We start from the raw sequence: 25,354 nt of genomic DNA, 5'->3' as shown, positions 1-25,354 counted from the left end.
TAATATGCTGTCTAGGTGGGTCATAGCATTTCTTCCAAGGAGCAAATGTCTTTTAATTTCATGGCTGCAGTCACCATCTACAGTGATTTTGGAGCCCCCCAAAATAAAGTCTGTCACTGTTTCCATTGTTTCCCCATCTATTTGCCCTGAAGTGATGGGACCAGATGCCATGATCTTAGTTTTTTGGATGTTGAGCTTTAAGCCAACTTTTCCACTCTCCTCTTTCACTTTCATCAAGGGGCTCTTTAGTTCTTCTTTGCTTTCTGCCATAAAGATGGTGGCATCTGTGTATCTGAGGTTATTGATATTTCTCCTGGCAATCTTGATTGCAGCTTGTGCTTTCTCCAGCCCAGCATTTTACATGATGTACTCTTCATATAAATTAAATTACCAGGGTGACAATACACAGCTTTGCCATACTCCTTTCCCAATTTGGAACCAGTCTGTCGTTCCATGTTCAGTTCTAATTATTGCTTCTTGACCTGCATACAGATTTCTCAGGAGGCAGATAAGTTGGTCTGGTATTCTCATCTCTTTAAGAATTTTCCACAGTTTGTTGTGATCTACACAAAGACTTTGGTATAAACAATAAAGTACAAGTAGATGTTTTTCTGGAATTCTCTTGCTTTTTTGATGATATAATGGATGTTGGCAATTTAATCTCTGGTTCCTCTGCCTCTTCTAAATCCAGCTTGAACATCTGGAAGTTCATGGTTCACATACTGTTGAAATCTGACTTGGAGAATTTTGAGCATTACTTTGCTAGCATGTGAGATGAGTGCAAATGTGCTGTAATTTGAACATTCTTTGCCATTGCCTTTTTTGGGATTGGAATGAAATCTGACATTTTCCAGTCCTGTGGCCACTGCTGAGTTTTCCATATTAGCTGGAATATTGAGTGCAGCACTTTTACAGCATCATCTTTTAGGATTTGAAATAGCTCAACTGGAATTCCATCACCTCCACTAGCTTTGTTTGTAGTGATGCTTCCTAAGGACCACTTGATTTTGCATTCCAGGATGTCTGGCTCAAGGTGAGTGATCACATCATCGTGGTTGCCTGGGTCATGAAGATCTTTTTTGTATAGCTGTTCTGTATATTCTTGCCACCTCTTCTTAATATCTTCTGCTTCCATTAGGTACATACCATTTCTGTCCTTTATTTGATATGTGAAATATGTGATGTATGGTGTCACATATTTGAAATATGTGATATATGAAAAGGCTAAAAACATGGCAAGACAAAAGAAAGGGATAAGATGGGATTTATTAAACAAAGAACTTAAAATCCATAAGGTGGATTTAAGTTGCTCTGAATGCACTTTATTGCTTCTTCTATGTTTCTTTTAATGTCAATTATTCTACAATTGTACTGGGTATTGTATATAATTATGACTGTTTATAGAATTGAGTTCCAGAGGCCCTCTGTTTTCCAAAATAGTAATTTATGTCTTAACAGTTCTAATTGGGAACACTTAAAACATCATCTATTATAGTTTATTGAACATAATGACCAGCAATGAATATTTGTTGTATGAAGAGACTTGAAATCAATAAGAATGCAAAGATGCTTCCTGATTTACTGTTCTCTACCAATAATATTTTAATCTGTAAAACATTTTTTGGTTTCCTAGATATAATCCTATTCACCCTGTTAGACTCAACTCAATGTTACTTCATAAAAGAAGCCCTCCTCGCTTCCTAAAACAGTTTATTCTGATCCTTAGAGCACCCTGTGCACATATCTAACCCTCTACTTTTCATACCATCTTATAGTAATGCTGCCCTATCTCAATTCTTGTCTTCCTTACCAGACTTTGAACTTCTTAAGGTCCTGGAATATATGTATTACATCTTCCATGTCTGGAATATAGAATGCACTTAATAAATCTTTCTAAAATAAATGTACCCATTTCTCTATCACTTCCCTTGCAGTCATGTTCTCCATCTTTCTCTGTCCTTTCCTCTATTTCCTAAGCACCTTTTCTCCCTTGGCCTTGATATTGAATATGTTTCATCATGTTTTCAATAGACCCAGTCAGAGTTTCTCATGATCATCTCTGCCATAAGTATGTTGGCTAAGGTGCCACGGTGTCAGGAGGCGGGCCAGTATGTTGCATAAGTGCCTGGATCATGTAATCAGATACTGTGACAGGGACAAAGTGAGCAGGGGGAGCCAAAGAAGTCAGACAAAGTCAAGGGGAAAGGAGAAAACCACAGAGCTGCTGCCGCGGGGCACTAGAAGCAGCAGAGGCTGTCGTATCCTTCTGCAGCCATGGTGTCAGAGAGTTTACTGATAAAGAGAGGTTTAAATAAAATCTGGAGTCTAAGTATTAAAAGAGTTATTGGGCCACTTGATTGATGATCAAAGACAAGAAGTAGACATTTGCTTTGCGCCAGAGAGCTTGTGGTCTCCCTAATAAAGCTGTGGCAGAGGCCTGGTTTGCTCACTAATATGTTTGTACTTCATTTTTCTCTGAAATTTGTTACACATCTTGTTCTGAGGGATTATAGGAGAAAGGAAAAGTTTTAGAATGTATTTCAGGCAATCTGTGAAATGTCATTTGTTTTCAAATTTTGAAAGGAAAGGGAATTCACTTCATAGTGCATTTCCCTATTTGAGGCACTATCATTTTCTACTTACCCTCAAATGATTGTTTTCTAGTGCTTTTGCATATTTGGCTAAAAAATAGATAACCAGTACACTCTATATACAGCAAAGATGAGAAAATGATTGTGGTAAGGGATGCCTGGGGAAGCCACTAACATCTCTACTTGTCCCTATGAAAGAACCTTAAGAGGGTATTTTCTCAAATCATCTTGTTTAATCTTTCCTGTCAGAAAACTTAATGTCACCATTTATCTGTACCCCAGATTTTCTAAATAGCTTTAACATTACAAAAAGAAACATTCTGGAGCAGGTATATTAGAAATGTCTGGATGTCAGATAATTTAGGATCTGAGCTTATTCTCTCTATTTATGGCTTGATTTCTCTTGGGAGGAAATGTCTTTCCTTTTAACTTACAAGATTTCCCAAGTGAAGATGGTTGTTCTTAAGTCCTTCTGCCTGCTCTTTCAATCAAGGTTCTTGGACTTAAAACTGATTTTTTCCCCCAAGGCTGTATGTATGTATGTATGGAGGATGTAAATGATTTCGGAGAAAAGGGTAAAAGATAGATAAATGGCTACACAGGCTAAGAAATCAATAATTAGGCATGCTATTGCCTGTAAAAGTCCTTAAGGAATCTTCATTTGCAAGATCAACTTACACTTACTAAATTTATCATGACAACTTAGTCCTCGTTCATTTAGGCTTTGCCTCTATTGGATTTACTTTTTAATCTGGTTGTAATATTTCCTGATATTCTAAATATCAGTTATTATGGTGTATTTTGACAACTATTCCTAGATATTATGACAGCAAATATTTATAGAGGATAGTAAAAGGCAAAAAAATAAAAGCCCTTGATTCTGATTTTAGGCTCTTTACACATCTCAATTCTAAGTGTTTAGTGTGATAAGCCCAAAGCCAAATGCAGAATTCAGGTAATGAACAATCTAACCTTCAAGGGCCCAGGATTCAAAGCTCTTATTCATAGCTGAGAAAAAGAGGTCCTTGGTTTTAAAATAAGGTTAGTTGGGGCAGTTGAGTGTTGGAAAATCATCCAAGTGACAGTGTTTGGAAAACATAGTTTCATGAGTGATCCATTAAATATTGATGTCTCATTCAGAACTGTAGCTGTAAGTATAAAAACAACAAGAAGTGGCTACCAGGATAAGGAAGGATGTTATAATTAAATTTTTAAATTTTATCCTATGTGGATAACATATAGGATAGTTTTCTAACCTAGTAGGTTATCTGCACTATGGTGTTCTTTTTAAGGGACATTTCATAAGACCTAAATATGGTGGTTAATTCGTTAGTTCTCTGACTGCTAAGAAACTTCAAGGTGGAGTATAGCAGCAGGAGTAGGGGTGGTAAATGAGTAGTTATAAACTGCACAGTGAAAGAACATCAGTCCTAAGTTACACTTTGAGACATAAACTCAGCATAGTGTAGAGTTGCCCTGGTGCTTCAACTTACAGCTATGGGATCTTGAAGAAGGCATTTTAAGCCATACGTGTGACTTGAGTTTGTACTATTTTTTGTTGTGATCACAATGAGTTTAGTGAACATCCATCACTGCAAAGAAATAGAAAAAAATTTTTTCCTTGTGATGAGAACTCAAGATTTACTCAACAACTTGCACATATAACATGCAGCAGTGTTATATTTATCATGTTGTTACATTACATCCCTAGTACTTACTTATCTTATAACTGGAAGTCTGTCCGTTTTGAATACCTTGAACCAATTCCCCACCCTGTCACCCCACAAAATGCTCCCTACACCCTCTGATAACCCCAGATCTGACCTCTTCTTACAATAATTGTTTGTTTTTGAAGTATAACTGCCTTATAATACAATGTTAGTTCATTTTATACAACATAATAATGAGATACGACCGTGCATTTCAAAATGAATACCATGATAAGTCTGGTATGATCTGTTACCATTCAAAGACATTATATAATTATTGACTATTTCTCCACACTGTACCTTTCATACCCATGACTCATTTATTTTTGCAGCTGGACATTTGTACCTTTTAATCTCCCTCACCTGTTTATTAAGTCATATGGGCTCATGGTTTCCTGTTTTATTCATTGTAATCTACTGCTGTCACTTATTATAATACTCAAACTGTCCCAGATTTGAGCACTGGAAGCCCATTCAAGTCAACTTTTGTGTCCATTTCATTTTATATGGTTATTTGACTAGTGTAGTCCTTTCTTCACAAGATCTTCCAGGCTCATCATATCCTTATTCCCCACCCCAACCCTGGAGTCAGATACTTCTCCAAAGAGCTTTGGTTCTTTTCAGTGGAGAACTGTTATTTAGAAACCAACATCTGGATACTGGGTGTGCTCACTGCTTATGAAGAGTTGCTGTTTTCAGGCCCTCTTAGTGGACATTTCCATAGATACACAGGTAAATAGAGAGAGAGACTGACAGATATAGGTAATTCCATTCCAGTCCAACACCACAGAATTGAGTTTTCACTATTCATGTCCATCCACCAGGAATGAATTGCGTTATGTATATGTATCAGCCAGTCTGGATTTTATGGTCAAAGTCATCAGAAGAACTTTTCTTAAAGGTCTGCCTTACTCAGGAAAGTGCAAACTTAGGAAGTCGCTAAAGAATTGCTTGGGACTTCCCTGGTGACACAGTAGATAAGAATCTGCCTGGCAATGCAAGGGGCATGGCTTCAATCCCTGTCCAGGAAGATTTCACATGCTGCAGAGCAGCTAAGCAGGTGTGCTACAACTACCAGGCCCATGGGCTGCAAATACAAAAGCCCATTTACTGAGAATCTATGCTTCACAAGAGAAGCCACCACAATGAGAAGTCCGTATACCATAACTAAGAGTAAGCCCCAGTCACCACAACCAGAGAAAGTCCACAGGCAGCAATGAAGACCCAGCACAAAGAAAAAGAAAATAAATAAATAGTTTTTTTTTTTAAGAGAATTGCTTGACATTGGAAAGAATTCTGAGATCCAAGGAGAAAGAGTTTGCTGCTAAGTCGCTTCAGTCGTGTCCGACTCTGTGCGACCCCATAGACGGCAGCCCACCAGGCTCCGCCGTCCCTGGGATTCTCCAGGCAAGAATACTGGAGTGGGTTGCCATTTTCTTCTCCAATGCATGAAAGTGAAGTCGCTCAGTCGTGTCCGACTCTTAGCGACCCTATGGACTGAAGCCTACCAGGCTCCTCCGTCCATGGGATTTTCCAGGCAAGAGTACTGGAGTGGGTTGCCATTGCCTTCTCCAAGGAAAGAGTTTAGTTTGATCTTAAAACTAAACTTTAAGATTGCTTAGTTGGGAAATAGGAAATTCTTATACATGAAGGAGACTCATTGTTCATGATTCTGATAGAACAGAGGATCAGGATACAATCAAACTATTGATTGATAATTGTTTATTAAAGTATTGATGAATCCATGCATTCAAAAATATTACTGTGCACCCACTATGTTGTAGATGTGAAGAGGCAACTTGTTGGAAAAGACTCTGATGCTGGGAGAAAGTGAAGGCAGGAGGAGAAGGGGATGACAGAAGATGAGATGGTTACATGGCATCACTGACTCAATGGACATGAGTTTGAGCAAACTCCAGGAGATGGTGAAGGACATGGAAGCCTGGCATGCTGTAGTCCATGGGGTTGTAAAGAGTCGGACACGACTGAGCAACTAAAAAACAACAAATGTTATAGAACAGTGATCACTATAAGGCCATGATCATATTGTTCCAGAGGCTTCTAATTTAGAGGAAAATTATAATTAATAACACAGCATTTATTCATTTTCAAATGAGTGTCACTTGACAGGAAATTCTCCAGGAGTTCATCAGAAGAAACAATCTCCGAATAGAGAGACTCATAAATTCTCTCTACTTCCTGGTGGTATTTTGTCCAGCTTCGTGGGAAAATGAACATTCAACTTAATGTAATTCTTCCCCAAGGAGAAGCAGCAGCTGTTTATATAGAATTTCTTTTGGCTTTACTATTACCATTAGCAACTGATTCTTTATTTTTGATTTGTAACATGGCTGGGAGCAGCAACAAACAAATGAAGACATTAGTAATATTCTCTGAGAATATTTCATTTACACCTTTTAAAAACATACTTTTTAAGCCTCAATGCAAAATTACTGGAAGTTTCTATTGTTGCTGCTCAGTCACAAAGTCATGTCCCACTCTTTGTGTCCCCATGGACTGTGGCATGCCAGGGTCCTCTGTCCTTTACTATCTCCCTGAGTTTGCTCAAATTCATGTCCTTTGAGTCAGTGATGCTATTTAAACATCTCATCCTTTGCTGCCCTCTTCTCCTTTTGTCTTCAGTCTTGCCCAGCATCAGGGTCTTTACCAATGTATCAGCTCTTCGCATCAGATGGCCAAAGTATTGGAGCTTGAGCGTCAGTCCTTCAATGAACATTCAGAGCTGATTTCCTTTAGGGTTGACTGGGTTGATCTCTTTGAAGTCCAAGGGGCTCTCGAGTCTTCTCCAGCACCACAATATGAAAGCATTGGCTTTCAGCCTTCTTTGGCTGCCTACTTTATGGTCCAACTCTCACATCCACACATGACTACTGGAAAAACCATAACTTTGACTATATGGACCTTTGTCAGCAAAGTGATGTCACTGCTTTTTAATACACTGTCTAGTTTTGTCATAGCTTTCCTTCCAAGGAGCAAGTATATTTTAATTTTATGGCTGAAGTCACCATCTAAAAAGATTTTTGGAGACCAAGAAAATAACATCTGTCACTACTTACAATTTTTCTCCAGTTGCCATGAAGTGATGGGACTGGATGCCATGATCTTAGTTTTTTGAATGTTGAGTTTTAAGCCAGCCTAACACTCTCCCCTTTCACCCTCATCAAGAGGCTTTTCAGATCCTTTTCAGTTTCTGTCATTAGAGTGGTATGATCTCCATATCTGAGGTTGTTGATATTTCTCCCGGGAGTCTTGATTTGAGCTTGTGATTCATCTAGCCTGGCATTTTGCATGATGTACTCTGCACAGAAGTTAAATAAGCAAGGTGACAATATATAGCCTTGTTGTACTCTTTTCCCAATTTTGAATCAGTCTGGTTCCATGTCTGGTTCTCAGTGTTGCTTCTTGACCCACGTACAGGTTTTTCAGGAGGCAGGTAAGGCAGTCTGGTATTCCCCTGTCTTTAAGATTTTTCCACAGTTTGTGGTGATCCACACAATTAAAGGCTTTAGTGTAGTCAAAGAAACAGAAGTAGATGTTTTTCTGGAACTGCTTACTTTCTGCATGATCCAACAGATGTCAATTTGATCTCTGGTTCCTCTGCCTTTTTTCTAAATTCAGCTTGTACATCTGGAAGTTCTCGGTTCATGTACTGCTGAAACTATGCTTGAAGAATTTTAAGCATAACCTTGACAGAATGTGAAATGAGCACAATTTTTCATACCAAATGTACAAACTTTGAACATTCTTTGACATTGCTTTTCTTTGGGATTGGAATGAAAACTGACCTTTTCCAGTACTGTGGCCACTGTTGCGTTTTCCAAGTTTGTGGCATATGGAGTGCAGCACTTTAACAGCATCATCTTTTAAGGTTTGAAATAGCTCAGCTGGAATTCTGTCACTTCCACTAGCTCTGTTTGTAGTAATGGTTCTAAGAGCCACTTGACTTCACATTCCAGGATGTCTGGCTCTAGGTAAGTGACGACACCATCATGGTTATCCAGGTCATGAAGACCTTTATTATACAGTTCTTCTGTGTATTCCTGGCATCTCTTCTTAATCTCTTCTGCTTCTGTTATGTCCTTACTGTTTCTGTCCTTTATCATTCCCATCCTTGCATCATGTGTTCCTTTGATATCTCCAATTTACTTGAAGAGATCTCTAGTCTTACCCATTCTATTGTTTTCCTCTATTTCTTTGCACTGTTCATTTACGAAGGCCTTCTTATCTCTCCTTGCTATACTCTGGATCTCTGCATTCAATGGGGTGTATCTTTCCCTTTCTCCTTTGCCTTTCACTTCTCTTCTTTCCTTAGCTCTTTGTCTGAGAGCCTCCTCAGATGAATACTTTACCTTCTTGCATTTCTTTTTCTTTGGGATGGTTTTGGTCACTTACTCCTGTACAACGTTAGAAACCTCCATCCATAGTTCTTCAGGCACTCTGTCTATCAGATCTGATCCCTTGAATCTGTTTGTCACTTCCACTGCATAATCATAAAGGATTTGATTTAGGTCATACTTTAATGGCCTAGTGGTTTTCCTTTCTTTATTCAATTTAAGTCTGATTTTTGTAATAAGGAGGTCATGATCTGAGCCACAGTCAGCTCCAGGTCTTGTTTTCACTGACTATGTAGAACTTCTCTATCTTTGGCTGCAAAGAACATAGTCAGTCTGATTTCAGTATTGAGCATTTGGTGCTGTCCATGTACAGAGTCGTCTCTCGGCTTATTGGAAGTGGGTGTTTGCTATGACCAGCATATTCTCTTCACAAAACTGTTAGCCTCTGCCCTGATGCATTTGTACTCCAAGGCCAAACTTACTTGTTACTCCATGTATCTCTTGACTTCCTAGTATTGCATTCTAATCCCCAATGATAAAAAGGACATCATTTTTGGTGTTAGTTCTAGAAGATGTTGTAGGTCTTCATAGAACCAGTTTACTTCGGCTTCTTTTGCATCAGTGGTTTGGGCATAGGCTTGGATTACTGTGATGTTGAATAGTTTGCCTTGAAAACAAACTTAGATCATTCGGTCATTTTTGAGATTGCACTCAAGTACTGCATTTCAGACTCTTGTTGACTGTGAGAGCTATTCCAATTCTTCTAAGTGATTTTCTCCCCCACAGTAGCGATATAATGGTCATCTGAATTAAATTCACCCATTCGCATTCTAGTTCTTTGATTTCCTAAGATGTTGATATTGACTCTTGCCATCTCCAGCTTAATCATGTCCAATTTATCTTGATTCATGGACTTAATATTTCAGGTTCCTTTGCAATAATGTTCTTACAGTATCAGACTTCCCTTTCACTACCAGACACATCCACAACTGAGTGTGGATTACACTGTGGCCCAGCCACTTCATTCTTACTGGAGGTATTAGTAATTGCCCTCTGCTCGTCCACAGTAGCGTGTTGGACACCTTCTAACCTGGGGTACTCATCTTCCAGCGTCATGTTTCTCTGCCTTTTCATTCTGTCTACGGGGTTCTCCAGGCAATGCAGGAGTGGGTTGCCATTCCCTCCTTCAGTGGGCCACATTTTGTCAGAACTCTTCACTAGGACCTGTCTGTTTTGGGTGGGCCTGCACAGCATGGCTCATAGCTTCATTGAGTTAGGCAAGCCCCTTCACCACGACAAGGCTGCGGTCCATGAAGGTGGAATTTTCTATTACTTGTCTGTGTAAATGTGAAAATTTTTCTCAAAAAGGAAACTCCAACATCTCATAAGAAATATAGAACAACAACAATCCTATTGATAAAACAAGTGAAAGTTTATCTAGGACCTAGGTTTTTGGTGCTAGAAAAAAGTAATTGCTTTGATAATATATCTTGATCATTCTCTTACATTGCAGTTGTATAAACACTTTTAAAGGTTTTATTAAGCCACCAAGACAGTTCACCTAACTTTCCTTCCTAAAGGAAACTATGATAGAAAATTGCATGTGTCATACTGTTTGTGAAGCAGTTATGAAAGAACTGCAAAAGAAAGTTTGTGAATTCATAGAATGATCAATGGGAAGTTGACAATTTTCATTAACTCCATGAAATTATTCAAAGGCACACACTGAGCTACCTCACATAATGTAGAGATGTAAATATCTTTTCTAATTTTTATGTACCCTATGTAAATAATGCTGCTTAGCAAGTCTAAAGAATATCTAAGTATTGCTTACTAATTCAAGAAAAATGACACTAGTGTTGAAACTTTCCTCAGGATATTTTCAAGCTCCTTACAGATTAGGCTTCTGCACAAGTCACTTATTTTCTGTAGCTTTTTCCTGTGAAGTTGGGAATGAAATACTCAGCATGGGAAAAGGAGGAAGGAGATCTGGAAACCTGATTTAGTTGTATGGTCTGGAAAGATTTTCAAAGATGGGGAAGAGAAGATGGGTTTAGGTAGGAGAAAAAGAAGATGGAGAGTCACTGGTCACATACACTTTTTGTTTTTAGGGTTTGTTTGGTGCTCATTGGTGTGTGGGAGGATTTCTAATGCCATCTGGTAAGCTCAGCTAGTTCACTCATAGAGCCATGGCTCAAAAATGTTATTGGGTGACTTTTGTCCTCAGAGTATGACCAGCACTCCCTTTAATGGCTCTTGTCACCTGGATAGCACATTAATCTCTCAGTTGCCTATTTTGGTACCCAGGAACATGTTTTCTTACGTGGCTCATTGAACTAATTTGTCCAGTAAATTTTCATAGAAAGCTTTCAAGAGTGAAAGTCTCTGCGCTAAGCAAGGGTAAACTCATTGATGCTGGCAAAAACACTGAGCCAAACCTCCAAGGGAATTTATATTAAAATGTAACAAACCCCTATGTGATATCAAGGTTATATTATCTCTTTGATCCTACAGATTTATTGACACTGTAACTACCATACTGTCATGAAATAAGTCTGATCAGTTTCTTCTGACTTGTGGACTGGCGTGAATACAAAACCAACATACAATTCATAACTGTTTTTTCCTGGTGACTCCAGACCTTGATCTCTGTGACTTTACTCTAATCTCTGACCTAGCTTCCAGTTCCCAATATTTACACATCCATTTATTTTGTATGTTTCCTCCACATTTCCCTTTCTTTTCATGAAGGCCTTTTGGACTGAAGATCCAAAGGTCATTGCTGTTCAAGTAGCAAAATCTGATAAACACTGAAGCTGGGGGATGGTCGTTCAGGGTCATTATACCTTTATTTCCACTTCTGTAAAGTTCAAGAGAAGGTCAAAAGACAAAGCCACTTATGTTGTGCATGGGAACCAGATGAGTATGAAACTGTTTAATTTTACAGGAAGAGAAGTTTAGAGAAAGACTCACAGGCCTAACTGTCCATCAGAAGGAAAAAACAACACAAGGGTTCTCTGCTTTAAGAAGTTTGTGTGCAATTAAGTTTTTATGTGGAAGACTATCAGTCTCTAGTGATTTCTAAGTTTCCTTGAGGGGGTGATACCATATAACTCTTGATCAACAGACCTTGAAATCTTACTGCTGAATTCACCGATTCCTATGTTCTGATCATTATTGTTAACTTAAATTTAAAATTCCACAGGTCTGGGTTTCTTTTTTAACATATCTCTAACATTAGGTGCCAGGTGTTTCCTCTAGGTCAGGGTAGGGCTTATTTGCTTCCCTTGCTTCTGTTATTTGGTATTAGTTATTTTTGTTAGTTGGTGATGGACAGGGAGGCCTGGCATGCTGCAGTCCATGGGGTCGCAAAGAGTTGGACACGACTGAGTGAGTGAACTGAACTGTTTCTGTTATAATATACATCTTCCATGAGGTTGTTTTAGAGACATCGCAGTATATAGAGTCTTTGAGCTAGAAGCTCGAAATAGTGTCTCAGGGACAAGGAAGGAAGCTCTAACAGAAAAGTGTGGTGGAAAAGGAAAGGAGAAAAAAAAAGAAACAAGCAGAGTGTATGGCTGTAACAGATGAGGCTAAGAAAGAAAGAGACAACAGTCTCACAACTTGTTTAACTCTAATCTTAATGTAGAAGGAAAAAAAAATATAGGGAAATATTCCAGTTTGTATTCTTAGGTGACTTTAATATTCAGATAAATTTTAATACTCTTTTTTTTAGGATATGACTATTTCCACAGCTTAATATTAAATGAATATATTAAATACATCCTTTATATTTGAATGATATATATTAAATATATCATTTAATGGGAAAAAAAACTACTGACAGTGTTATTCACTATGCTTCTTTGATGTAAATTTTGATAGATGTGATCAAATATATGCACCATCAAAAGGCAGTCAGGATTATATTAGCTGCTATAAAAGCCAAATTCCTCAGGTCCTATAAGTTATCATCTTTCTTCTGTGTTTTACAATTGATAAAATTAACCATTAGAGAGGGTAAGTGGCCTATGTTCAGACATCTTCAAGTGGGAGAGTCACACTCCCATTATAAGCATGCCCACACCTCCTGATTCAGGACTGTTTCATTGTCAAGGGCTTCTATTACATGGAAAGCATTTTTAGTTCTTTTGACAATAAAATAACATTTATGAGTATATATTCTGTTTTCCTCCCAGTTTTTCAAAAGTCTCCTACAGAAGATGTCAATAAATCTCAATCGAGTTGTCATTTAATTTTCAAATGTGTTGAATGCTTGAGTCTTATATTTTATATAAATCTCATTGCAAGTGGTTACACAATGTTTTTGTCTAAAAAACTACATTATTTCTTAAGAACTCTCTAGATTTAAAACCAGGACATTTCCAAAAGAAAAAAATGACAAGGCAGTATCTTTTTTTTTTAAGTAGATGCTGTATTTTAGGGATGAAGGCTAACTTCTTTTAAGTCTAACTGAAACTATGTTAAGGAATCATGTCACTAGGGAAACAGTCGTTAAATATTGTTTGTTACGCATAAATGCCAAATTCACATCTCAGAGGAAACTGATTTGATTTATTTTGCCATCAAGTAACTTTATAGACATACACACAAGTTGTAAAAATTCTTAAAATGTTTTTAAATACATCTGTTTTGAAATGCATCTTAATAGGTGATAAATGAATTCAGGGATCTATCTAGACTTTATTGTTAAAACCACACTGTACACAGGCTGATCATTTGAAGCTCTATCTGACTGTTAAGGGAGAAGATGGAGAGAAGGGAAAGGCTACCCACTCTAGAATTCTGGCATAGAGAATTCCATAGGCTGTATAGTCCATGGGGTCGCAAAGAATCAGACACAACTGAGCGACTTTCACTTTCACTTAAAGAGCTCACTGAAAGTTCCCCACTCAAAAATCTAGAAAGCCTTATTTGCCGATGGCATGAGCCTAATCAAAAATCGTATGAAAAAGATGAGCTCAATATTCCAAGCAAAACACTTATATGAACACTGCATCAGGTGATGAAGCTTAAGGCTAAAATCAGAGCAGTTTTCAGAGTGGAATGAGAGAATGTCATGAACACAGATTGGAAATGAGCAAATAGGACTGAGTTTCACAGACTGTCTTAGCTGAGCAGCAGAGTTCAGATGCCAGCAATGCAGACTAATTTCTCACATATTCTAAATTTAAATCTATGCTAGTAATTAGATACAGTGACAGCAAAATTCTTTTTGCTTTCTACTGGACTTTTTTTTTTTTTCAATTCCTTTGGGAATAATAACCTATGTTCTCAATGAAGGCCTCAGACCCTCTAACAAACCTCCACCTCCACCTACACACAAATCAGATTATTTTAAACTGTCAATGCAGGAGATGCAAGAGACATGGATTTGATCCCTGGGTCGGGAAGATCCCCTGGAGTAGGAAATGGCAACCCACTCCAGTATTCTTGCCGGGGAAATCCCATGGGCAGAGGAACCTGGCAGACTACAGTCCATAGGTCACAAAGAGTCAGACATGACTGAGCCCGGTACTTAAAAGGAAAGACATTACACTATTGCACGTTCAGCATTTTCTCAGCAGCTGCTTGCAACACTCACATCCGCCAGACCACATAAAGTTTTTAATTTCTGGTGTCTTCGGTCACTGAAAAATGCAGGATAGGTCCCCATTGGGTGTATCACCACTCTGCTAGCTGTTGAAATACTGAGAAGAACATTAAAGAAAAACTACTCTTAAGTTTCAGTCATGATGAGTCTCAGAACAAAAAGCCACCCAAGGATAGGTTGTAGGGCATCCGGGGTTAAAAAAACATACTATTGATTTACATCAGATACACAGCTGAATGAGCTATTGTGGAAAGAATACATTAACAAAACTGGTAGGATCACAAATCAAAAAGCTTCCCCAGTCCCAAGGCTACTGTGGGTGGCTCCATTTAGTTTCCATTGCTCCAACAATGACCCAGTTAGTCCTCTATGCTTTGGCTTTTATATTTTATCTCTTTGAACTAATAGCCATGTAGTAAATCTACAGCTGTTCCTTAAAATTTCCCATTTGTATCTGTGTACTTTCAAATATAATTTGAGCTGGCCTCCATTCAGGCAAAATGATTACTGCTGCATTATGCCATTTTAACAACATAAACAAGTGTGGAGAGAGGTCTGCTTTGAGTACTGTGTGTAATTTAGTCAATCTACCCATTGTGCTTGAAAAAGCAAAAATAAAGCACATAACTTCTAGGAAAAAACTGAAATAAAAACATCATCAGAGATACATGAAATAAAGATCAGAAAGCTGTTATTGGTGTCATCTAGGTAACTTAAATACAAATGAAAAGGCAAAAGTTAAAACTGAAGTTAGCTCACATCTTTCAGGAATCTATTACTAAAGCGCCAAAATTTGATATTAATTATGATCAGCAAAGATACTTTCATAATGTATGAGATGATAAATTAAAGCAAACAGGTTTTCATTATCGTTTTAATAAAAGAGACTATTGTGATATGTTATGCAAGTACGAAACAGTTAATTTGAACTTTACCTCACACAAAAATATAAAAAAATCCTTTTATATAATATTATTATTAAATCTTTAGGCTTTATGACAAAGCTGTTTCTCCTTCTTATACACTTAGAATTGTGACTGATTTCTGGCTACATGTTGAGTCACCAGCTGAATCATGGACAGGATCAGAGATATAATCTGAATTCAGTAATAAGGTACATAGACTTGATATGACTATCTCTTATCTTCCTCTAGTAAGTAAATTGTTATAAGCTATTTACTAAAATAAAAATGCTGTTTACATGTACCTAGGTGATACCAGAAAATGATGTAGCAAAGAATAATCAGTTTACATGCTTAGAGTTTATCGGCTAAAAAGATGCACAACATGAAATTTGCAAAGTTTTATTTGGGGCAAAATGAGGACTGCAGCCCAGGAAACGGCACCTCAGATAGCTCTGAGACACTCCTCCAAAGAAGCAGTGGGGAAAGGTCAATATATAAGATTTTGGTGAAGGGGAAGTTCAATCCAATCAAGCACTCATTTTACAAAAGGTGTTCTGCTAGTCACAAGGAGCTGATGTCACCATGAAGGGATTTAGTGCTTTTCTAGATAAGAGGAGATGCAAGGATTGGGATCATGAAATCAGTTTCTGAAAACATCAAAATATCTAAAGACCTATTCCACCAGTTTTCCTGGAGCACAGAGTACCTCACTCTCCACCTTGAATTCCCTTCTGGGAGTGTCAAAGGTCAGCAGCTGCAGCAGCACAGGTAGATAGCAAATGCCCTTGTTGTTCAGTTGCTGACAAATGCTATTGCCAAGTGTTCACTTGTAGTTGATGCGCAAGTGCCAATTTGTAGTTGACAAGTTCTAAGGTAAAAAAACAACAACAAAACCCCCCAGAAATTTGGCAAGTGAAGGCCAATATATGAATAAGAAAATAGAAGATCATGGAGAGTAATGGAATGCAAAATTTAGGATAATAATAATAGTAATATCAAGGCATGTAGTACAGATGTCTTGAATATCATTCTATGTTATTACTATCCTGAGATACTTAAAATTTTCAAAGCAAGTAAGGGGAGTTAAAAATAGCAAAGCAAAACAAACAAACAGAAAATAGCAAAGCAAAGGGAAAGTATGAGACAAGATAATGTAGAGATTAAATTCTGCTGGCCTCTTTCGTAAATCTTCCATACCGCCGCAGTCCCTATTGAATGCATATTTTGATCAAGCATTCAACTACTGATATTTCTGTGATCAGCAAACATACAGGCTTTCTTTTCTTTCTTCCCCATTTAAAAATTATTTCCTATTCATTGAGTTGGCAGAACCTCAGGCACATTGATTGCCTTTCTATTTCTGTACATATCCCACACCTTTAAGGGCCTCAGCATTTTTATTAACATTGTGTGCTCTACCTAGAAGCCCTTTTTTCCCTTCTTCCACTTTTTCAAATCCTACTCATTTTTCAAAGCTTAATAACCTGCTACCTCTGCATTTCCTCATCTGTCTCTGAGATCTCAAAGCAAATTGCTTATGCATATTTTATTATTTTATAACTAGCCATTATTTCTATAAAGCAGTTTTTTCACCCACTGATTTAAAATATTCAAGGGTTAACAACAATAAAAATAGTACATACTTGTTTCAATTTCAACTTTAAAAATCAGTTTGAAATAAAACTGCTTAAAAGAGAAAAAAAAAACGTTTGAGGTCTTAAAGGCTGTCAAATGATATGTATTCAATTTATCAAAAATGAACACTGCCAGTTATAGGAAAAGCTTTAAACTCTATTCAGTTGTATACTACCATTATTCTTATTTTTAAAACTATTTTAAAAAGCATTGACTAAAGATATTGAGAGAATTAAGGGTATTTTTAATATCTTTCACCATAGGTGAAAGTAGAAGTAAAGAAACTTGTATATGTATAAATTTGCACCAACAGCCTCTTTATCAGATTTGAAAATTGCATTCAGGTATTTTACTTTTCAATAAAGCAGAAAGAGTTGTGTCTGGAAATTCAAGGTCAGTATCCAAAAAGAATATATAGGGTCACATATATTAAATTTAATCTTTTATTTGTTAGGTACAAAACCAAGTCACATGCAAATAATGTTATCGATGGAGAAGTGTTTTTAAAAAGTGGCCTCTAACCTTCTTTCTTCTCCCATAATTAAGAAATTAAACATTATAAATATAAAAAAATACATAGTTTAAAACTGTGAAATGCAAAATTCAAGTAACAGTGAAGGAAAGGATTTTTTGTCCATGTTTGCTGATAGAAAAACTGTTAAATTTCAAAACAATGTTCACTATATATTTGGTAGTGAAACACAAGACGTTAAATTTTTAATTTATTCATTAACAAATTAAGTTTCTTATTATCTGGAAGTAAAACTTCCTTGTTAGTAGAAAAAAATCAAATTTATTTTTCTATATGGCTATATTAAAGAATACACAATCCTTAATAATTTCCTAATATAGTAACAAATCTGACTCTACCTCATATTATTAAAAATGAATACAATTTTAACATGACAAGCTGTAGGTATATAATTATTAAAATGGGTCACAGGTTTCAAAAGGTTTGGAAATGTTAGTTGATGAAAAACAATTAAAACCTGAATACAATAAATTAATATTTACATTCACTCAGAAATTTGTATGAATAAATCAGTAGATGAATAAATACATGAATTGAAAGGAGGAGGGGAGAGCAAAATTTGTTAGAGAAGAAACTAATTGTAAAACCAAACAGACCTGGTTTGAATTTTTAAAACTGCCACTTATTAGGTATAGGCCCTTAGGAAAGACATTGCACCAAAAGTCTTTGAGCACAAGTTAATTATAAAAATAATAGGTATGACAGTGTCACTAATATACCTACCTATGCAGTAGTCCTCATGCAAAGTTTTCATACCATTCTCTACTTGCTCTACTTTGAGTATAGTTTCAGCCTGCATGTAGCATACATGTGGTTTCAACCTGTGTTGAAATGTTCAGGAGAAAGATACAAATCTTAGAAGTTAGTATTTCTTCCCAGCTTTCCTCTGTGTAATCCTCATATATCCAAACAGTTGCATTTTTCACACTGAGTTTGTGAAATGGGAAGTCAGTATGGTAGGGTTTTTGGTTTCTTTTGGTGTATTTTTTTGTTCCGTTAATTCACATTGTTTCCTATATCAAAACAAATAACCAGGAAACTATTTCTTAGACTAGAGACTTTTCATTCCCCACAGAAATTCTTTCATGGAATTAAGGGTTGAATATTAAATCTTAAACATTTTGTTGTTGTTTCAGTCACTAAGTCGTGTCCAACTCTTGTGACCCCTATCTATGGACTGTAGCCAGCCAGGCTCCTTTGTTCATAGGATTTCCCAGGCAAGAATACTGGAGCAGGTTGCCGTTTCTTTCTCCAGGGGCTCTTCCTGACCAGGGATCGAACCTGCGTCTCCTGCTTGGCAGGTGGATTCTTTACCACTGAGCCACCAGGGAAGCTCCCTTAAACATTTTAGTTGCAGGTTCATGCCATAATAAATATATAAAGATAGTGTATTCAGCTAGTCCACAAATGTTTCTGGCATGCTTTCTGTGTGTTGGGTACTCTTCTAAGCAATGGGGAATATAGAAGTGAACGTGACAGTGAAAATTCCCTGGCCCCAAGGACTTTACATCTTCATATGGTGTATGTTAAAGATTTTAAAAATGCCAAACAAGTATACGATAAAATAAGGTAGCATAATAAATGCACTACTGTGGAGTTAGAAGATAGGATATGAAGCGAGATTGTTTCTTAAATACATTGGGCCCTAAGGAGAGAATATTTGAGCAGAGAAGCTGAATGAAGAGAGGGGATCAGAACCTACACAAAAATACCTGGGAGAAGAGGGTTTTAGGTCAAGGGAAAGTCCAGGGTAGGATGTAGTTTGGCGTGTTCCAGGGGGGCCAGTATAGTATGAACAGAATGAATGAACTACAACATAGTAAGAGTTAAGGGTAGAGGAGAGGTTAACCGCTAACCAGGCGAGGTTTTTTTAGATTCCCAACATTTGAAGACTATTTTCTACTTCTGAACCAGTTGTTAGAACTCTTTGAAGACACTGTCCATGTTAATGTCTATCTCTTTTAAAGATCCAGTATTCATGAAGAAATTCGATGCCTTCTGAAGGACTGCTAAGTTTTCATTTATGATGAGTGTTTTAAAACACATCACAGTTCCCTTGTGGTTGTGGCTGCCAGGAGACACCAAGTTAGGCTTGGCTTGAGTGAACCAATGTTCCTCAGCTAAGGTTTTAGGTGAAATTCATCTCCCTTCCTTTATTTTTTCTCTTTGTTTGTTTCACATCTTCACTAGTTTTCTGTTGTGGATTGTTGCTTTAAGTACCATCTAGAAATAGATATAATGAAATAAATCAATTAAAACTACCAAATCTGTATATCAGAGATCTTTCTTTCTAAAACTATGATTCATATGAAATCCATTTATTAAATGATTGGTTAGTATATAGAAACAGTGAACTAAATTAAATGAATAAGCCCTACATTCAATCAGAGATTAAATACATATACTAAATTTGATAAAACAAGATTTAAATTTACAGGGAAGTAAATCATATATAATAATATGGGAGGTCAGTTCAGGAATAGGTTTTGTTGGCTTGAAGGAGAATTGAATAAATCACAGAGAGAAGAGAGGAGATTTGTTCATTGAATCTTAAAGGAAGACCACTGCTGAATATGGTAATACTTGTACACTAAACAATACTAAATGATGCCATTCACATTGTATATGTGATAATATTATATATAATGTAATATAACCACAATTTTCTGGTAAAGCACATCAAAGTATTTTGAACAAGTGGTTCCTTTCATTTGTACGAATTAACCACATAGACCAATAGTAGCACTAACAGTAATTTTTAAACATGAAAGTATTCATTAATTTCAATTAAATAGTCTAGGATGAAGAATGAATATGTTATATTTTTTAGAGTTTTCAGTATACACACCATGTTAAGGATTATTGAATTTGGAGAGTGGCATTTATGTAGACAATTGAAAATTCTAGATAGAGGAAATCTTTACAGCAGTGTAAAATGCAAGATAAAAATGCAGATACCATTTCATTGAAGAATAGACTTCATACAGGAACAGAAATAATAGTTAAAAATCTTCAGTGTTGGTCTAAGGAGTTTAAAGTCCATTCTGTACTGTTAATGGAAGTGGGTACTATTATTGTTTTATTTTAAATAAATAAATCATAAAATCAAATTTGTGTTTTAGAAAGATTGCCCTAAAATTAGTGGGAAGTATAAATGAGAGGGGAGTAATTCTGCATGCAGGCAAACCAATTAGGGGACCATGGCAATGGTTAAAGGTAGGTGTTGATGGAAATCTGACTTAAGTAGAGGCAGTGAAAACAAAACATGGGAAACAAATGGAAAATACATGACGAAGTTAGAATTGTTAGGAATTGGAAGATGATTCAGTGTAAGGGGACCAGTTTCACACTGGGTGGCAGGAGGTAGAGATGTAGAGATAGAGAAGGGGAGGTGTGTTAAGACAGCAGGGTAGAGATGTCCACGGAAGGGTGATGAACAGTTATATCACAGTGGGTCAATCACAGCACGGTGTTTAAGGGCTTAAGGCCTGGAGTCATCTGAGCCCAAATCTGGCTACTCAGAGCATTGTCACAGGGAATTAAGTTACTTGATTTTACTAAACATTCATTTAAACTTGTAAAATGGTAAATGTTAGTTTTATATCCAGAGTTTAAAGAAAATTAAATGAGCTAATATGTTACTAGTGTATAGAGAAGTCTCAAAAATGCTAAGTAAATTTATCATTAGAGTAGAATTTAGGGGTAAAAAATAGATTTGGAGATTAACTGTACGGAGGTGATAAATTGAGCCCAGACAGTAGCATATATTGCCAAGAAAGAGAAGACGTAGGAAGAAAAAAGAATGGATAGGACAGGAACATAGAAGACTCCTGTATTTAGAATGAAACACAAACATGGACAGAGAAAGGACAATCAAGAACATGGATATCTGATCTTTCCATGAAAAACGTATGCACAGAGGAATTCTATTTGAAGTATGATCTAAAGACTGGACATATTGGTTCTAGAACTTTGTTAGAACATTTTGATTAGCCTCAGTATTGTCCTGCTTAATCTTCCCCTATCCTAAAGAAAACAGAGCTACAAGACACTAGATACTGTTTTGTACAATCACTCACCAAGACAGTACATAAGAATTGTCTGATTATTAGCTAATTATCATGTGATACCATCAAAACAAAATTTCATAATCAGATAATGCTACAACATGTTAAGTAATAATTATAACAAAGCTGTGTCTGATTTAAAAACCAGTGAGACATCTGCTTGGCTGCTACCATAATTGGCTACTAGCCTGTTGTTTTGTTGTGCTAGAAGGACTTTATGTCCTGTGGATATTATTTGCTCTTGGTCCAGGGGGACTCAAGTTTCCATTAGATTACAAGCTTCTATACACAGAGCCAGATGTGTGCAAGACACTTGAACAATTTCTAAGTCACTGAAAAATTTTTCCTTTTAATACTAGGTTCATTCATTTTCCTTTGGACCTGTCTCCATGAGAATTCGTCATTTCCCTGTACTTCTAGTCTCTTAAGGTATCACTTAGTGTGTTGTGACTCTCCTTGTAGAAACTTTGTATGATGACCCAAACAAAAAAAGATACACTGCGATAAGCATTCACTCCTATCAACATTCTACCCAATTGCACTCAGTCACTCATCCATTTATATAATCTATTCAAGAAATTTTCCAGCACCAGCTGAAATATGCCAATCATTTAGCTAGATGTGTTCTCATATGTTATCTAAAGAATAAATGTTCATGTTAGGGGGTAGAATAATTCCTAGATAGCTTCAATTGAAATAGTTTCTCAATTATTCTTCTTCCCTTTTCCTCATATACCACCACCACCAAAATCTGTTGATTTTACCTTCTACGCATTTTACAAATCCATGTTTTTCCTCCATTTATCATCCACTTTAGGATCTTATCATTAAAGTCAGTAATAATTGCCTTGCTGGTTTCGCCATCTATCCTTACCTCTCTTTAATCCATTAATAACGAAACTATCAGAGTTTGTTCTTAAATGTAATTCAGATCCACCCATGTGTCTCTCTTGATTAAAATTTTTCAAAGGCTTCCCATTGTCCTTAGGGTAAATCACTACAAGTCCTTGTACCATTCCGCTCTCCCCAGACCCCCTGTCTTGTCCCATGTTACTCTCCCTCACCCTCTCTCATCCACTCACACTGGTCTTCCTCTGTGCTCCTTCCTGCCCGTGCCACCTCTCAGTGGTGGATCCTTACCTTTGAATGCTTTCTTAATTCTTTGCCACTTAAAAGCAATTCATTTTTAGATATTTGTGTGTGTGATCTATATTATATGTATATATATACATACATATATATCATATATTTAGGTGTAGTAGAACTAAATGGTAAATAAAGTGCTCTCAAGAATCTTATTGTTTAGTGAAGGCAGACAGGCACTATTTAAGACATCTCAATAATATACATATTATATAGGGAAACCTATATACAAAAATATTAGGGAAACCTCTCTGACCTCTCGCCTTATCACAGTGTAAGTTCCTTCAAAATTTATCCTCATCGGTCACAGCTTATGACAGTACATAAATGGGGCTTTCGTGTTGGCTCAGATTGTAAAGAATCTGCCTGCAGTGCAGGAGACCCAGTTTCAATTCCTGGGTTGGGAAGATCCCTAGGAGAAGGCAGTGGCTACCCACTCCAGTATTCTTGCCTGGAGAATTTCAAGGACAGACGAGTCTTGCATGGACTGAATTCCATGGAGAGAGGGCTCAGTCCTTGGGATTGCTAAGAGTCAGATATGACGGAGTGACCAACACTTATATAAATAAACGACGTCTGCGAATATCCATTTATACCTACATACACATATAAACAAATGCATACAATATATAGATGTACACCCACATGCATTTATATATATACATAAATATGTTAATATAAACAAATACATACAATGTATGTGTGTATATACATATAAATATATATATGCACACATCTATACATTTAAATGCATATGTATATTAGAGAAACCTCTCTGACCTTTCAGCCTAGCTTATCACAATAAAACTTTCCTTCATTATTTATCCTACTTCATTATAATATGATTTATTAAATAGTGTTTGTCTCTCTTCACAAAACAATAAGACCTTGAGAGTACAGCTTTGGCCTTTTATTCTCCATTTTTCCCACAGGAGTAGCACAATACCATACACAATACAAAACACATCTCAGTGTGTTTTGCTATTGGATGGATAAGTGATTAAACGAAAACCCATCGACCTTAAAAGGAAAGAATATTGCTTTGGAGCTATAATATTTGGTTGCAAATTATCGATAAAGCTTTTACAACTAATGAGGATGACTCTGCAAGGCAGAAAGCAAAATAAATACACAGTTGAGCGATGATTTTAGGCTTCCAAGACTTAAGAGCACTGCTCCATTAGATCATTTTTAATAGTAGAGATTTCCATCAATCCTCATTACTTTTGAATAATAAACACATAGCCAGCACTCACCTCTGAAGTCAACTTTGTGAGGAAATGGTGGCAAAATCTTTACCTCAAGCTGATGTTTGGAATAAAGACATTTCACACATGTATAGATTTGAGGAGAGCAAGTTAAGCAGAGAAGATTAATATTGACTTGTCCCCAGCTTTCCTGTAGGAAAATGCTCCTTATGAAGAATGTCTGAGTGAAATTATTTATTCCATGCTGACATGGGAAAACAGACAAATAGAAAAGCCTGGAAAGAAGGGTGTGTTACTGGAATCGATGACAAATTAGTCCCCAAAATGTCTTTCAAATACTGAATATACACGTTAAGCGAGCTGATAATAATTCAAGGATGTTTTTCAAATGTGCTTTCCCTAAAAATTTAGTAAGGTTCACATGTTTAAGTATCTTGGTGAATATTCTCATTGTTTTCAAGCGTGTACAGGGTTTTAAGCCAACATTTCCTGATAAGGCCACAAACTATTCCTTCCCTGTTATGTTACAGAGTCAAGGATTCAAGAACAGATTACTGTTAACACTTATGCAGTGAATAGGAATATAAACAAAGGGGCGAATCTTTGATTTAAAATTTTAATTTTTCTGAAGGGAATTTTTTAAAACGCATCATATTATTAATTGAAAAGGCCTAAACTCATTCAGCAGGACATAGTACTTAAGGGTGAAGTACTAAGAAGGGTGACTTCTTAGTGCTGCTAATAACACTTGATGGTGCTTAATAACCTTAGATGGTGCTGGTCAGATAGAGAAGAGGGATCTGAAAAGATGACCCTCTGAGGGCATCAGGAAACAGGATTTGAGGGGTGGGATAGAAATTGGGAAGGACAGAAATATGAGTGTGACTGCTACTGCCACTGTATCCATGATGCTAATGCATATGAACAGATTAATTTGACTGCTGTTCTGAGAAAAACACTTTCACACAGAAATTGGACATTTCATAATAATGTCTTGTGAAAACATGCTATCAACAGCTGGCAACAGCTGCTGTTAGTGGCTGGGGTGTTGGTTCAACTTTAATTCCTTACAGTTTATGGCACTTGTTGTGCAACAAAATCCAGGAGAGGTTTTGATTCTGCCTAGTTTAATAGTTAAAAGGCAACAGCTTGGGGTGAAAAAGTCCTAGGTTTAAGTAATATCCTGTGATGAAATATTTAATTCTGAAGATAACTGCTTAAGAATGACAATTCTCTGATTGAAGAAGGTCAGAGGTCTTGTCTGAGTTACCCCAGAGCCTAATCATTTTGTACCTGAGTCCATCACTATTTTCCCTCTCCCTCAACATTCACCCTTCAGAAGTCAGTGTCACCAGGGAGTGAAAAATTTAATGATAATGAACATATAATTCATAGAAAGGATATTCCACATTCCCTATTCTTATTTATAAGGCCTAATCCATATTCAAAGATAATGGGTGCTTAGGGTGTGGGCATTCTCTGATACTTACTGTGATTCATAGAATATATATGTGATCCTGAGTTCACTGAATTTGTAGTTTGTCTTCTGACTTCTTTGATAAAACATTTTGTTTAACAAATTCCTAGTTAGAGTA

The 25,354-nt window shown here is 36.7% G+C and overlaps 1 protein-coding gene across 16 annotated transcripts in view; it reads left to right on the top strand.

Annotated features, from left to right (window-relative positions):
• LOC145524092 (platelet glycoprotein 4) overlaps nt 1–25,354 on the top strand; it is a 210,929-nt gene that overhangs the window by 87,499 nt on the left and 98,076 nt on the right. For 4 of the 16 annotated variants that reach the window (XR_014067170.1, XR_014067169.1, XM_081535640.1 and 1 more), the window contains exon 2: nt 21,768–21,837. The exons of 10 other annotated variants lie outside the window; for them this stretch is intronic. The gene's annotated coding sequence lies outside the window, so the exon portion shown is untranslated. Of the gene's footprint in view, nt 1–549; nt 1,034–21,767; nt 21,838–25,354 lie in introns of those variants that run through there. 2 more of the 16 variants (XR_014067168.1, XM_081535639.1) reach the window with 1 other exon arrangement.

Source organism: Giraffa tippelskirchi, chromosome 10, assembly GCF_054371585.1.
Source record: "Giraffa tippelskirchi isolate mGirTip1 chromosome 10, T2T-mGirTip1v1.2.pri, whole genome shotgun sequence".
NCBI classification, from domain to species: domain Eukaryota; kingdom Metazoa; phylum Chordata; class Mammalia; order Artiodactyla; family Giraffidae; genus Giraffa; species Giraffa tippelskirchi.
Note: the sequence above shows the minus strand (reverse complement) of the source record. Positions and strands in the feature narration are given on the sequence as shown.